This window comes from Mauremys reevesii, linkage group 13, assembly GCF_016161935.1.
Source record: "Mauremys reevesii isolate NIE-2019 linkage group 13, ASM1616193v1, whole genome shotgun sequence".
Taxonomy (NCBI): domain Eukaryota; kingdom Metazoa; phylum Chordata; order Testudines; family Geoemydidae; genus Mauremys; species Mauremys reevesii.
In genome coordinates, this window is record NC_052635.1 from 35,389,322 (window position 1) to 35,403,120 (window position 13,799).

Consider the following 13,799-nt stretch of genomic DNA (forward strand, 5'->3'; position numbering starts at 1 on the left):
AAAAAGAAGGAAGCTCTTACCTTACAGTTGCAGTACCAGTCAAGTGGATAGGAATGAGAAATGTATCTGCCTTTCAGATCTCCTTCTTGCCAACATAGATATGTGTGGCTTCTAGGGACCTCAGAAGAATGTGTCAGCCAAACAGGTTTGCACCTTTGTTTTCAGCTACTAGTTTCAAGAAGCTGTCTTCTTCCTGTGGTTATTTGATGGGATTTTATTTTTGGCCCTAGGTGCCTTTCACAGTTCTTATCTCACACCAATAACATTTTCAATACATTGTCACTCAGGAAATTGTTATTTAACAAGTGAATAATGGGATCATAGCCCTCAAAGATACAAAAAAAAAATCTAGTCCACACATTTACCAATGCTTACTATTCAGAATATTTTCTTGTGCTTGGCCAATTCCCAAGCAATAGAACTTCTACCACTTCACAGTTTAATAATAAATTTAAGCAGTGTGAAAAGCCACATGCATTATGGACTCACATTCAGACTCTTCTGCAAACCCCAGGTTTTTTTGATACCAGTGATACCAATAATTCTTCTACAATAATGAATGTAATGCTCAAAGTCATAAACCATAGCCCATGTCTGAGATTAATCTCATTGTCACCTTCAGTAGGTTCATGTTGGTGTGTTTCAATAACCTTTAATGAACAAAGTTGAACTTTCATAATAATGATGTTTGCCTTGCTGTAGGCACAGCGGTGATAGTAGATTAGCAGGGCAGACACCCTAGCATATTGCTCAAAGTGCTGTAAATGACATGCAACTATTATTTAATCAGTGATCTACCTATGGGGATGACAGAATGACAGTAAGACCCTCCTCAGTTTGCTTCATTGCTCTTCTGCTCAAGCCTTTTTTGAGCTGTGAAATAGCTTTCTTGAATGTTTGAGAAGGCACGTGGTAAGGGGAGGGACTGTTCAGCCATGTCTAGTTTGCTGGACACCACATTGAATGTTAACACAGGTGAGCTCTACAGTGTAATTATTTGAATCTTGTGCAAATATATATTTTGAGATCCAAGACTACAAGTCAACAGAATAAACCTCTGGAGCCAGAATCTCAGCTGCTGTAAACAGATTTAAGTCCATTGACTTGAATGAGCTATATTAAGTCACACAATTGGAGGATCTCTAATTATTTTGCCTTTTGGTCATTTATCACACGACTAAATTAACAATGTTATAAGTTTTGGTTTGAGAAACTTGATGCCAACTTTGTACCCAGAATAGTTTAGGAGGTAAATAAAACTATTGAAAATAACCATTCACTGGAAAAAGTTGAAACTCAATAACATTGGTGATAATGGACTCCAATACCATATTTGGGAACTTTTGTACAACAGCCCCATCACTGCTCATCATTAATAAACTGTCCTCTTTCTTCTCCTTAGACTAAAGCTAACACATCAATCTGACCATTTGTAATGAGATATAGGATAATACTGCATGGACCAGACTTGCTGTCAGCCAGTGCCTGATGGGTTTAGAGTAAGAAACGATCCTTCATTAATTAACCTTCACTTTCTATGTAGATTCACTCATTGAGATGCAGGTAATTAAACCAAGGTCATTTCAAGGACTGTCAGGGAAAAAACAGCAGTGCGAAGGTGGTGTAGTGGTTTTGGTAGAGGACTGTCACTACAATTTTAAAACAAATATAGGCAGCCTTTTGAAAAATTAACTCCTTTTCTAATGATGTAGGTTATCTCACAGGTCTAAAGAGGTTTTGGAGCTAACTTTACAAGTACTGTATAGTTTTCAAGGTAGATTTTACCAAGAAAACATCAATAGAATAGGGGAAAACTCAAATAAAAAAAAAAGTACAGGAGTCAGAAAATTCAGGAGCTAATTTACAGGAAGCATTTGATAGCAAATTTATGGCAAAGGTGGCTGTGGTTTTCAGTAGTGATACTTACCAATGAAAGCCTGACTACATCAAGTTGAAGACTTTCTGAAAAGATATTTGTTGAATTTGTCTTAGCTTCTGTATTCATGGTCTCGATGTCCACTGACTTTAACCCTTATGAAAGCAATGATGTAATACTGATTGAAAGCTACATACTAAAAATAACTGCTTATTCAAAGATAAAAGATTCCAGTTATGAGTTTCTGTAGCTTGGAGATATAACAGCAGAATTTTTGCAATTCTTCTAAATTGGCCCTCACACCAGCCCGAGACATGAAGAACCAGTCTTTGATCGCTACTGAGAGCAACATGAACATTTTGAACCTGCAAACAGCCTTTAGCTCTTTCCAAGTGTCTCCCTTATAATTTAAGCATTAGATTAAAGTTGTATGTTGTAGACTTTAATAACTATCTTCCATTTAGTTTACTGAGTGCCACTTGCTGTGGATTATATAACTTACTCACCAGCATGCCCCATTATGAGCACTTAACCTTGAAAGTTGTAAAAATGGAACATTTAATCTGTTAAACTCAGTAAGAATCAGAAGGTTATATAATTACAGGTAATTTGGTTTAGTGTTTCTTCTAATATTTTCCAATTAATGAAAGAAATTGTATTAGTTTAAAAACGTGCTTTTTATTAAAAAATGAAATCAGTAGAGATGGGCAAACCATGCAAACAAAAATATTTGTTCAAATGTAAATATACATTTGCTCTGGCCATGTTTGTGGCCTCTTTGTGTTCATCTCCTGCAATCATTGGTGCAGTCAGTTTTTACAAGCATGAATACTCACTGAACACAGTGAGTATTAAGCTGTTATGCATGAATACTCACAGAAAAGAATTTCAAATGTGCTTTCTATTTCCATAAGCATTCATGCTAGAAATTGATTACAAGAGATATGCTCACCCAATCAGTGAGCAAAACGGATACAATGTGACTTATGTGACCAATTACAAGTAAGCAACTCAGCTTGGATTTTAGAGTCTGAATATTCAAATACAAAGCTATAGATTAAATGAAAGTCACAGACACACACACACACACAAATAAACTTTAGAAAAATCACTATCTGCTCGCAGACATTCTATAGACAGAGAAAGAATCACAATTGATTGAATCACTTATTTCCCATAAATGAATTAATTAAAAATCAGCCAAAACAAAACCCTACCAAAACAAAACACCATACTCCACACACAATTCTCCTCCCCTGACCCCCAGAGAGAGGATCAAAGAAAGAACAAACCTCACAAGACAGATGATAGTTGCTTAATGCACTGCAGGACGGTTTTCAGATACTGTGGTGGTGAAGGCAGTACAAGAACCTGAATAGAATAGAATTACCAACTGAGTTCTAAAGATAAGTTAACTCTTCAACAGAGAAATAATTTTCTTTCATAGGGGCACTGATCCTGCACCATTAAAGTCACTGGAGGCTTTACCATTGACTTCAATGAGAAGGCCAAGTTCTGCTGTATACTGTTGTAAACTTGCTTAGGGTTGGACTCAGGAAGAAACAACAGACAGACTTTGTTGATGAGCTCTTCTAAAAGTGAAATGCCTTCTCACTGCTTATAGTTCTTTGTTCCAGGCCAATATTTTTCATCTATTGATCAGCATTGTATTTTAAGCAGGAGTTTTTGTAACCAGGTAGATGGAAATCTGCTGTGGTCTTATGAGTCCTTCAAAAAAATATTTAAGCACTATGGCCACCCAAGATTTAATATTTTTTCTTTTGGAGACAGAACTTCACGGTGGGATTTTCAAAGAGCCGAAGGGAGTTCCTTGCTTAAGTCTCATTAGAACTGGTCTCCTAAATTGCTTCTGTTTCTTTGTTCCCTTCCTAAGTCTCCATGTTCCAAAAACATAGGCCACCGCCACTCAAACTAATGTGAATCTCTTTTCACAGAAGCAATGTTGTGACACACACTTGAACTGCTCTGATATTCCATCCAGTACCAGGCAATGGTACAGAGATGATGCATAACTCTTGATGGTGGGGGGCACAACTTAAATGTTCGGGGGGGGCATGTGACTGCCCCATGGCATTGCCTCTGGGCTGAGGAGCAGTAGCAGAGCCAGGAGTGCCAGGGCAGCAGTTAGCAAGCACCTCAGGGAGCATCTCATGACAGCCAAGCTCCGCAGGCAGGGGCTGACTCCAGAGGGTATCGGTGGTCAGCACCAGGATCCTTCAGGGGAGAAGCAAGTGCATGTCAGTGGCACAGTTTGGAGCTGAGCTGCCTGCCCTGCCTGGAGAAAGCCTGGCCATGCAGAAGCAGCCTGGTTTGGGCAGCCAGCCAGTGCGCCTTTTTCCACAGAGCGGAGAGCCAGAGGCCTGAGTTGGCCAGGCAGCGCCCACCAGCTTCTGATCTGTGCTAAATGGAAGGCAGAAATCTGGGGTGGCACGTGACCCCCGCAGACCTCCTCCATGCGTCTCCTCTGCAGTGGCATGATGTATTACAGTCTAACATCCTTCAGCATTCACTAAAAATGTGATTCTACTTGAGACTTTTAATGGCAATGATAATCTGTGCAGTTAGAAAGTGCATTTGATTTTATTTACTAGACTAAAAAGACTTGATTTGTAAAGAAGTTTGGTGTGAAGAATGAGTGCATTTGCATGTCAAATGTGCATATACATTTACCATCATTCCATTAACATGTTGGGTAATCAAATGCACAAATTCCTTATTATGGTTATTTGTCTGCACAGTTACCTGATGTCTGAATATGATCATGATTTTAGCACATGCAAAGTAGGTGTGCAGTTTGCATTTTGTATGTGCAGCTGTGCACCAAAGTGATTAAAAATCAAACCCACATATGAGCAGTTTGAATTACATTTAATTTGGAAAAGTTGCCAGAGTTTTCAGTATCAACAATATTTTTTTCTCCCAAGAAGGCAATACTGTCAAAATAGTTTGTTTATTCAAACCTCTAAAAGTAATGGGAAAAACAAAACAACCCCCAAAATAAAACTAAAATACACTAAGTCAGGAACTTGAATGGAGCTCCAATTACTCCCAATTTTTTTAAGCTTTTGCCAAAAATGTTTGAGCTTAATTAGGTTAAGCTATTTAAAAGAATGCCCAGTTGCTGTAATTTGTTTGTGATACAGAGTTGCTCTTTGATCATGAATGCTCATTTTTATAGAAACCCTGTTATCATTCTTGGGATAAGAAATAAAGTGAATTAAGTCTGTGGTAGGAAAATACAGGAAATTAAAGAAACAGTGAAACAAAGTGCCTGATTAATAAAAGAAAGATGTGACTTCATTTAACTAGCAGGGGAAAAAAGGGGTGGCATGAGATAAGCAAACTGGATGGGGGAAATTACAAAGTGCTCACACATCTTGCATTTAATTAATAAAAAGCATGAAACTATGGTAGTCACTGAAAATATGCTTAAAATCTCTTTATCTGGGCTTAGCGCAAACTTTTACAGGTCTTGGGAAATGCACATATGATGTTCAGTCACATTTTCTATCCTTAGACTGCATGCTATTAATTTTGCTACATGTAAAACAGCTCTCCCATTGTGATATTCTGCAATGCGTGAAAGGCTGCAGACATACAAGTGTAGCATAAGTAACCATAAGCAAGTGCTCTAGCTCTTCATTATAAAGAAAAACTAACTGTTGGTAGAATTGGGTAATAAGAACACACTCAGTCCATCTTTATTTAGAAGTATGAATTTAGATTACAGGCTTGAGTCTGACTTTTTTGGCTCATCTCCCGTTTATTTCAACCCATCCCTTCCAAAAATCTTTTACATGGTAGGGTGGGTGCATAAATGGGACAGTGTTCTCGCTGAAGATCATCCAAAATACATGACTGCATTCTGGCTTCTGGAAAGGGTTGCGTTCACAGAGCAGTTAAAAGAAGTTTTTCAAAGATGCCATGAGGATACGTTTGAGCTTAAAGGAAACAATACAACTCTTCCTGTGGTACACCGGAACTGCCTAGGGACTTGAACAAGAACTTTAATAGCAAATATTTAAGTCTACATTTTAAAAATTGTGTTCATTAGTGTAATTGAATACCTAATTTGTGCATGCACTTTTCATCTTTAAGCAGTCACACTGGATAACTGCAGATGGAAATGACCACTGCTAGTTGTGTTCACTCTTCCCTGATTTATGCGTGCAGCGGCAGTAATTGCACATGCAAATTAGGCACACAACGTGTGTGCATTTTTGAAACATTAGGCCTTAACAGCTCATCAACCAAAATAAAATGAACGTTGAAGAGTAAGTCTTGAAGAGGAAGTCCTCGAAAAAGCGGAGGAAGTATGTGCTGCATTTACTACTAGGGTTTAGTGAATAATTTATAGCAAACAATTTAGTCAATGAGATAGCTTCTTTTTTTCTTCACAAATTGGCTGTGCGTTGCTTATCATTTTCTCAAATTTATTCAGTATTTGACATTTTCAGAATATTTTCTTTCATAAGGGCCAGATTGACAAAGGTATTTAGTCACCTACAGATGCAGATAGACACCTAGTGGGATTTACAGAAGTGCCTAAGCAGGTTCGGTTCCTAACGTCCACTGATTTCATAACTTCCTTGAAGTCAATAGGAGTCACTTGCACCTATCTGCGTCTTTAGGTGCCTAATTGCCTTTGTAAATCTGACCCAAATTTTTGGTCTTTATATTGTTCAGAAGCAGGGTTTTTTTTGGACTACTAAGTATTGAATATCGAGGTGAGTTGATTAGCTCCAAGTGAACTCATATGGTAATGTTTCTGTTCCCTGACTGGATGGTGTCCGGCAAAGAGACCCATATTATTGAGTTCAAAATTTACTTTCCACAAACACTATGTAATATTCTCTTAAAATTTGCTGTTTCAGGGAATATTCCTGCCTATAAATCACTCACTCGAATATTCACAGAAAGCAAATACTAAAAGGGTGTGAACACTGCTGAAGGGAATTCAGTGTTTTATTCAAGGGAGTATTCATGGAAAATATTTTGAGTTATTTGCCTAGCTTTAATCGTTACCATGGGATATGTTAGAAATCTGATAGTAACAGAAGTGCCAAAATTTGAAAGCAATTAAGGATGTCTGAATAAAAAAATCTTCACTTTATATTCGTGTTGGAATTTTGGTACAGGAAGGGAGCAGGCTAGTGTTTCCACTGAAAAGACCAGTCTTCTGTCAAGCCAAGCGCCATAACCCTAAATGCCTTCACTGGCCTGGAAAACTTAGCTCTAACTACTTACTTACAGGACTTTTTATGATTTTTGCTACAAATTCGTATACTTTACAACATATAGCTAAACGTAGACTACTCACATCACCTGGAAATGATGCAGGTAACAAAGCCAACCTGTGGTAGTTTCAGAAGTCCAACCGGAACAAGCATCACATTTAGATTCCTATACGCACCTCATCTAGCTTATGTCAATCTATTTGGTCTGAAGAAACAGAATCACGTACTTTCCTTATGCTTGTGGTATGTCTTGTTAGTAGGCCTGATCTTGTGAGGTGCCAGTGACCTGCAAGGCCATCTCAGACTCAGACTCCATATTCATGGGAGTTGAAGCTCAGAGGCTCACAGGAAGCTCTCAACAACCTAGAGAATGGGTCCTGCAGTTGAGGAGAAAACAAGGAACTTTTAGTACTTCGGGTATATTTGAAGCAGGAAGTGCAGCAGTGCATGAAAATGAGAAAAATAATAATTAACATTTATTTTTTTTTAAAAATACGATATGATTATTTTAATAATAATATGAGTAATAATAATAATAATATAATATAACAGAACCTTATTTGCCCCGAAAAAGTTCAATCAAATCTTTCAAGATTAGTTACAAAGTGATCTCAAAAAGTAGGATGGATAGATGTGGAATAAAAGGGTACCAGAGAAGTGTATCCTTTTTTCTGCAGCATTCAGTGCTTAGCAGCTGTTCAGTCACTGGCAAAAGATAAAGTATTAATGAAATAGCTACTTAAACTACTTCATATTTAACTTTCTCATCAATATAGAATTTTATTGCTGATCACACCTCTATGTCCTACTATCCACAGCTTCAAAACTGATGCCACCAACAAATATTTTCTTTATTGCATTTCAAATTGTATGAATACTCACAGAATTGTAGAAGCTCCCTGCTGCTACCGGCTTTCATGTAAGAAAAGCAGGAGGCAATTATATTCCAACAATTTGGAAACTCATTTATGCGGCCAAGGGGGGAACCATGGCAGATTTTGTTAAACATGATCAGCAAAAGCTTTCAGTCCTAACTCAAGACTGTTGGTCCATGTACCTTAGTGCAAATCAGCATAGTTTCTAGATACCAGGCAACATATATTTACTTTTTTGACATCTCTCATTGGCTTCAATAGCAGTGTTGCATAAGTAAGTCTTGAATTACAACTGCTCCTGTTGCATTCACAGTACATTTACAAATCTGAACTGCTTTTTTGGGGTCTTTTTTGAAAACATGCTGATTGTGACGTGAGTTGTTGGCCTAAGTCCATTTTTCAGTAGACAGATATCTGTCCTCCAAAACCAGCACACTCACAACTGGCAGCCTTGCTAGCAAAGAGGCTAAGGTTTCAAAGGTGTCCAGTGATGGAAATACCCTTTCACTTTTAGGTGTGATCACTCGAGCAAACAGTTGGGGGAGACTCATGAAGTGGAATAGGGTAGTGTGGACGAGTTTGCACTATCAGTGCACATACTCTGACTGTCTTGTGAATAAGCAGAAGTGGGCATGCATTTGCCTGAACAATTTCCCAATTTGTGTGTGCAGTAGCAGTAATTGGGTACTAACACATTTTGAACATCTGGAGGTAGCATGGAGCCTTCCTCCCTCTCCTCCCCCCGCAGTTCCTTCTTACAGTGCAACGGACAAAGAAGGAAACAGATCTTTAGGAATTAGTAAAATATTGTAGTGCTGGTGTTTGTGAGAATGTGCCCTCCAGGCTCCTGCTCTGTTATTGTTTCAAGTGGAATTACAATTGTCTTGAATAAATAACAGTCAGCAGCACAGAACACGATCTTACACCCTGTACAGCTTAAGTATGAAATTTGCTATCAACATAAAAGCTGCTATATGTTCTTTAGTACAGAGTGAATGGGCCCAATTCTGCCATATGCTGTAGGGTGCAGCTCTGAGTGACTTGCACCTTGTAATTGTGGCATACATGAGCCAATTTTCTCTACACTACCATACATTCCAAAACAAATTCTAAGGCGCTCCAAAGGGGCTTTCAGATAAAATGTCTCTATGCTTTGCCTTCATCACAGACCTTTTCATTCTGTCAAGTTTACCATGGTGCCATTAGAAAGTTTGCAACACTAATGACCCATCTTAAAAATGTTTTCACTGTAATGTAATTGGATTTATCCAATTTCTATGTTTTTTTGAAGTATCAACTCTATTGAAATTATCCATTTTTTAAACATTTTTAACAGCAAAATCAAAACACACAATGCCAGATTTTCAAAAGAAAATCAGCATGGTGGTTGCTGAGCTTTTTTGAAAGTCTGGCACTGACTTAGGTGCCTAACCAGGAGCTGAGCTCTTGAAAATCTGGCCTATGAGAGAAAGGAAAAAAATCTTGCCAATTTCATTTCTCACTCAGGATATTCATATTATTTGTTTATATTTTTAATTCAGTGGCACTATTCATATGCTTAAACTAGGCACACACTTAAATACCCCAATGAATCTGTTGTTCTGTGACATTAGATCATGTTTGATAATTTTGTACAGTGTTTGAAAGGTAGTTGGTGATTTCTCATCCATAAATCCAATGAACTTTTAACATATCCTAATGGCTGGGTGAGATAAGATATCCATTCAATTACTAATGGGAAAATGTTGTGGCATAGTATGATTTGTTTTACTGATGTAAATGCTGTACAGAGCTATTTCTTCTGCTTTGCTAATAGATCCGATACCAGTGTTATTCCTTAGGCACAATACTGAAGTATTATTTTTGGACCAAATCTTCTGGGGTCAGGCTTTTGAAGGCGTTTAGGTACCTACAGATGCAGGCAGTACATTTTTAACAGTGAGAGTAATTAACCATTGAATTGTTCTTCAAGTACATAGTCAAATATAGTAAAAATCTTAAATGAATCACCTTGAATAATAGGAATATAGTAGTGGGAATATACTACCGACCACCTGACCACAATGGTGATGGTGAAATACTCAGGGAGATTAGAGCGACTACAAAAACAGAAAACCCAGTAATAATGTGGGATTTCAACTATCCCCATATTGACTGGGTATATGACACCTCAGGACAAGATTCAGAGAAAAAATTTCTAGACACCATTAATGACTGCTTCTTGGACCAACTAGTCCTAGAACCCACAAGGCAATTCTTGATTTAGTCATAAGTGGAACACAGGATCTGGTCCAAGAGGAGAATATACCAGACTGCTCGGAAATAGACTCCATAGTGTAATTAAATTTAACATCCTTGTAGGGGGAAAAACACCAAAGAAACCCACCACGGTAGCTTTTAACTTCAAAAAGGGAAACTATGCAAAAATGAGGAAGCCAGTTAAATGGAAATTAAAAGGAAAGGTCACAAGAATAAAATGTCTGCAAGCTGCATGGAAACTATTTAAAAACACCATTATAGAGGTTCAAACTAAATGTATATCCCAAATCAGAACAACAACAAAAAACAGTAAGAGGACCAAAAAACTGCCGCCATGGCTAAACAGCAGAATAAAAGAGTCAGCTAGAGGCAAAAAGGCATCTTTTAAAAATTGGAAGTCAAATCCTGCTGAGGAAAACAGAAAGGAGCATAAACTCTGACAAGCCAAGCGTAAAAGTATAATTAGGCAGGCCAAAAAAGAATTTGAAGACCAACTAGTAAGACTCAAAAACTAACATCAATTTTTTTAAGTACCTCAGACGTAGAAAGGCTGTCAGCCAATCAGGGGGCCACTGGATGACCAAGGTGCTAAAGAAGCACTCAGGGAAGACAAGGCCATTGAGGAGAAGCTAAGTGAATTCTTTGCATCAGTCTTCACTGCAGGAGAATATGAGGGAGATTCCCACACCTGAGCCATTCTTTTTAGGTGACTGAGGAACTGTCCCAGACTGAAGTGTCAGTAGAGGAGGTTTTAAAACAAACTGATAAACAGTAATAGGTCACCAGCACCAGATGGTACTCATTTAAGAGTTCTGAAGGAACTCAAATATGAAATTTCAGAGCTACTAACTATGGTATGTTACCTGTTGCATAAATCAGCCTCTGTACCAGATAACTGGAAGACAGCTACTGTAATTCCAATTTTTAAAAAAGACTTAATCAGAGGCAATCCTAGCAATTACAAGTCTAACTTCAGTACCAGGCAAATTGATTGAAACTGTGGTAAAGAATTGTCAGATACATAAACACATTTGGGAAGAGTTAATACAGCTTTTGTAAAAGGAAATCATGTCTCACCAAGCTACTAGAATTCTTTGAGGATGTGAACAAGCATGTGGGCAAGGGTGATCCAGTTTACTTGGACTTTCAGAAAAGCTTTAGACAAGGTCCCACACCAAAGGCTCTTAAGCAAAGTAAGCAGTTATAGGACAAGAAGTAAGGTCCTCTCATGGATCATTAACTGGTAAAAAGATAAGAATCAAAGGGTAGGAAGAAATGGTCAGTTTTCACAATGGAGAGAGGTCAACAGCAGAGTTCCCCAAAGATCTGTAGTGGGACCTGTGCTGTTCAACATATTCATAAATGATCTGGAAATAGAGATGAACAGTGAGATGGCAAAATATGCAGCTGATACAAAATTACTCAAGTTGGTGAAGTCCAGAGCTGACTGTGAAGAGTTAGAAAGGGACTTCACAAAATGGGGTGACTGGATAATACAATGGCAGATGAAATTCAATGTTAATAAGTGCAAAATAATACACATTGGAAAACATAATCCCAACTATACATACAAAATGATGGGACTGTTGCCACTCAAGAAAGATCTTGGAGTCATCATGAATAGTTCTCTGAAAACAACTGCTCAATGTGCAGTGGCAGCCAAAAAAGCTAACAATGTTAGGAACCATTAGGAGAGGGATAGCTAGTAAGACCAAAAATATAATGCCACTATATAAATCCATGGGACTCCCACACCTTGAATTCTGAGTGCAGTTCTGATTACTCCATCTCAAAAAAGATATTCGAATTGGAAAAAGGTACAGAGAAAGGCAACAAAAATGATAGGGATATACAACAGCTTCCATGTGGGGAGACATTAAAAAGACAGGGACTGCTTGTCTTAGAAAAGAGAGGGGATATTCTAGAGGTCTATACGATGATGAATGGGATGGAGAAAGTGAATAGGGAAGTGTTATTCATCCCTTCATGTCACACAAGAAGCAGGGGTGACCTAGTAAAATTAATAGGCAGCAAATTTAAAATAATTTCTTCACAGAATGCACAACCTCTGGAACTCATTGCCAGGGGATGTTGTGAAGGCCAAAAATATAACTGGGTTAAAAAAAGAATTAGATACATTCATGGAAGATAGGTCCATCAATGGTTGTTAGCCAAAATCATCAGGGATGCAATCCTATGCTCTGGGTGTCCCTAAATTTCTGACTGGACAATAGGAAATGGATCACTAGATTATTATACTGTTCTGTTCATTCCATCTGGCACTGGCCTCTGTCAAAAGACAGAGTATTAGGCTAGATGACCATTTGTTTGACCCAGTACGTCCGTTCTTATGTTCTTAATTTACCAACAGTCAGAGTGGATTCTCAATCACTGACAGTTTTTCAACCAAGATTGGCTATTTTTTTAAAATATGCTCTAGGAATTATTCTGGAGAAGTTCTATGGCCTGTGTTATACAGCAGGTCAGACTAGATGATCACAATTGTCCCGTTTGGCCTTGGAAGCTATGAATCGATGAAAAACCTTTAAAATCTGACCTGTAGCCCTTAACTCTCTTTGAAAACTGCCGGATTTGGCTCTTTGTTTGCATCAATACTTAATGAAAAGTGGTCTATTTTGACTATGCCAATTTATACAAGATTTATAGAGCATAGAACTTGAGTACACTGAATGCAGAGATAGACTTGAGCCTATTCCTTAGCTCCGTCAACTGCCAGACTGCTGTATTTGGAAATTTTGAGACTTGAGCCCATCACCAGCAAAAAAGAAGCCACTTTTCCACATGAGAAACTTCAGTGTATGTCTCTGTGTAGGTTTTGTTTCTCCGTCTTCTTTCACAAGCTTATCAGGATGATCATTTAAAAAAGATGTTAAGAAATGCAAGATTTTCTAGAGGCATTTCACTGCTAGATTACTGGATTTGTCTGGCTGCTTTTCTCTCTGGTCTCCACCCATCCACCTAAGGTAATTTCCAAAGTACCACATGCCGTACAGTGCAGCATATCTATGCAGAATGGTTTGCAACTTAGTAGGTGAGAGCCCCAATTCTGCAAAACACTTAAACCCATACTTAGTTTAAAACATGTACTTAAGTCTCACTGACTTCAGTGTTTTGCTGCTTCAGTAACCATTCACTACTTACTGAGTAGGGGTGATTTTAAGCCTGTACTTAAGTAACCTGCCTAATTGGGGCCTAATAACTTGGTAGTGTTTTCCCAGAAAAGTAAAGGTCACAAGAGATTCCAGATTTTCTAGCATTAGCTTTATAGTTTATGGAAGGAGTCCATTGACTCAGTCTATCCAAACGGAGGCTATATGGACTCCTGCATACCCACTCACTCTGAAGGACACAGGTATTTTCCACTGAAATCAATGGGAGTCACTTCTGTCCTGCAAAGGGGAGGAACAGGGCCCCTGGATGTGAAAAGAGCATACATAGTCTGATCTGCCTATCTTCCTTAACAAAGCTGACACAGCTTAACCAGGGCTGATTTCTGTGGTGTTCCCTCAG

General features: G+C 38.2%; 2 long non-coding RNA genes across 3 annotated transcripts in view; one reads left to right on the forward strand and one right to left on the reverse strand.

The window, feature by feature from the left end:
- Positions 1-13,799, forward strand: part of LOC120379769 — a 34,047-nt gene that overhangs the window by 17,201 nt on the left and 3,047 nt on the right. The window lies entirely within an intron of this gene.
- The window catches only part of LOC120379768, a 137,889-nt gene that overhangs the window by 4,938 nt on the left and 119,152 nt on the right, over positions 1-13,799 (reverse strand). For both annotated transcript variants that reach the window (XR_005587576.1, XR_005587575.1), the window contains 2 exons: positions 7,362-7,511; positions 21-193 (listed from right to left, as the gene is read on the reverse strand). This is a non-coding gene — a long non-coding RNA (uncharacterized LOC120379768). The remainder of the gene's footprint in view (positions 1-20; positions 194-7,361; positions 7,512-13,799) is intronic.